The 2,834-nt window shown below is 47.4% G+C and overlaps 1 protein-coding gene across 1 annotated transcript in view; it reads right to left on the bottom strand.

Moving 5' to 3' along the window:
- Positions 1-173, bottom strand: part of SMARCC1 (SWI/SNF related, matrix associated, actin dependent regulator of chromatin, subfamily c, member 1) — a 201,763-nt gene extending 201,590 nt beyond the window's left edge. Inside the window, exon 1 of the mRNA XM_011939320.1 lies at positions 98-173. The gene's annotated coding sequence lies outside the window, so the exon portion shown is untranslated. The remainder of the gene's footprint in view (positions 1-97) is intronic.
- Between the last annotated feature and the right edge of the window lie 2,661 nt (positions 174-2,834).

Here is a 2,834-nt window from a genome sequence, read left to right as displayed (position 1 = left end):
TTCCGGTGCGGACGCCCGGCCCCGCCCCCTCTCGGGACTGGCGCCGTATCCGACGCGAGCCCGCGCATACGCATGCGCAGCACTCGTGCGGGCGCACCTTGCACTAGCACGTCCAGTCGCCTCTTCCGTCATCCTCTGTAGGCTCCGTTCTCCCCTAGTGAGTGCGGGTATTTGAGCCTTGCTCTTCCCTCGCTACCGACGTCGAATCGTTATGCGGTCAACAACCGCAGGTGGGTTCTGTGTCATAGCCTGCCTCCGCTGAAGGGAAAAGGTCTGGTGCGAGAAGTGCCCAGGGGAAAGCGTGTCTAGGGTATCGAGTGCCCCGGGCCCGGCTTTCCCTCAGACCCTCCACCCCCAGCGGCATTTGTGAACAGCCATCTGGGACGCCCTAGGCTTTTCGGCTTCACAGACCTTCCAGTTCCTCAGGAGTCCAGCCACAGGGGCTCATTCCTGCCCCACGGGCCCTTGCATCGGCTGTTTCGGAGACCTCAGCAGGTCTTCCCTTCTGATTTTCACTTACGAGACGCGTTCAGATTCACTGGTTCAAAGGACTTCAGAAAGCCATTGTCAGATCTTACAATCTTGAACTGTCCACACCCATACACTTTCTGCGTAGCGCTTACCATGACCTGGTGTTTTTAGTTTCTCATTTACCTTCCACATAAATTACATGAGAACCTAATCTTAACTTGTTCACAGGTGTATCCTGAACACCTGAGACAATGAATAGATGTACAGTAAATACTTGAATTAATGAATGGCCCATATAGAAGCCGAAAAATTTTAAATTATTAACAAGGTATGATTGGCGGGGCGCGGAGCACTTTGGGAGGCTGAGGCGGAACAATCGACTGACCTCAGGAGCTCTAGACCACCACGCCCGTCCCCGTCTCTACAAAAAAATACAAAAAGCAGCTGGGCGTTGTGTTGCAAGCCTGTGGTCCTAGCCTCTTTTAGGGCTGAGGTGGGAGGATCGCTTGAGCTGGGGAGATGGAGGCTGCAGTGAGCTATAATCGCGCCACTCACGACACTTCGGCCTGGGCGACAGAGCGAAACCCTGTTTCAAAAAGTACGACTGGCCGTAATGGAGTTGTGAACATAATGCTATATGATCTCAGAGAAGCAAGTAACTAATTGCTTATGAGAAAGTGACTAACTGCTGGTAAGGTTTTGAGACCTTTTAAAAATGAGGGTATGTACGTTTTCAGAATCTCCTGAGGGCTGTGTCACGGACAGTAAAATATATTAAATTAAAAAATGAATAGAATGTGATCAGGAGGGCCAGGCGAGATGGCTCACGCCTGTAATCCCAACACTTTGGGAGGCCAAGGTGGGCTGATCATGAGGTCAGGAGTTCGAGACCAGCCTGGCCAACATAGTGAAACCCCGTCTCTACTAAAAATTATAAAAATTAGCCAGGCGTGGTGGTGCATGCCTGCAATCCCCGCTACTCAGGAGGCTGAGGCAAGAGAATCGCTTGAACCCGGGAGGTGGAGATTGCAATGAGCCAAGATCATGCCACTGCACTCCAGCCTGGGCAACAGAGCGAGACTCCGTCTCCAAAAAAAAAAAAAAAGTTTTTATTTTGAAACTTTCTCAGATTTAACAGAAAACTTGCAAATATAATACAAAGAACTTTTCCTGAATCATCTGAGAATAAGTTGCTGACATGATGCCCATAACTATCAAAAATTTTAAAGTATATTTTCTACAGACAAGTATAGTCTATATATTCTCTTACATAATCACAATACAATCATTTATACCAGGAAATTAACACTGATGCCATCCCCATACCCCATTCAGGTTTTTCCTATTGAACCATGAGGTCCTTTATAGCAAAAGTTTCCAGTTCAAAATCACACTTTGCATTGAATAAAGTTTCGTTTCCTTGAATAAGGAACAGTTCCTTAGTCCTTAAACCTTAACAACATTGATACCTATGAAGATTACAAGGCATTTATTTAGTAGAATGACCCTCAATTTGAGTTTGATGTTTCTTCTTTGTGTTCTTTGCATTGCATTCTATCAGGTGGTGCATAATTTCATTTCTCCTGTTACATTGATGACAAAGTATCATTCAAGTTTCTCTACTGTGAAGTTATTCTTTTTGCCTTCGTAATTAATCACTATTTTCTATGGAGGTATTTTGTTTTTTTGCTTTTGGGGGGTTTTTTGAGATAAAGTCTTGCTTTGTCACCCAAGCTGGAGTGCAGTGGTGTGATCATGGTTCACTGCAGCCTCCACTTCCTGGGCTCAATTGATCCCTTTGTGGAGGTGTTTTGAAAGTAGATTAAGGCCTGGTGTGGTGGCCCATGCCTGTAATCCCAGCACTTTGGGAGGCTGAGGCAGGCGGATTAACTGAGGTCGGGAGTTCAAGACTAGCCTGACCAACATGGAGAAATCTCGTCTCTACTAAAAATACAAAATTAGCCAGGTGTGGTGGTACATGCCTGTAATCGTAGCTACTCGGAGGCTGAGGCAGGAGAATGGCTGGAACCCAGAAGGTGGAGGTTGTGGTGAGGTGAGATCGCACCATTGCACTCCAGCCTGGCCAAGAAAGAGCAAAAACTCCACCTCAAAAAAAAAAAAAAGAAGTGGCCATGCACTGTGGCTCATGCCTGTAATCCCAGCACTTTGAGAGGCCGAGGCAGGTTGATCACCTGAGGTCAGGAGTTTGAGACCAGCCTGACCAACATGGTAAAACCCTGTCTCTACAAAAAAACAAAAATTATGGCCGGGCGCGGTGGCTCAAGCCTGTAATCCCAGCACTTTGGGAGGCCGAGACGGGCGGATCACGAGGTCAGGAGATCGAGACCATCCTGGCTAACACG

The sequence above is a fragment of the Colobus angolensis genome, unplaced genomic scaffold (genome assembly GCF_000951035.1).
Source record: "Colobus angolensis palliatus isolate OR3802 unplaced genomic scaffold, Cang.pa_1.0 Scaffold18, whole genome shotgun sequence".
Lineage (NCBI taxonomy): Eukaryota > Metazoa > Chordata > Mammalia > Primates > Cercopithecidae > Colobus > Colobus angolensis.
The sequence above is the reverse complement of the archived record's forward strand: the minus strand, read 5'-3'. Positions and strand labels throughout refer to the sequence as shown.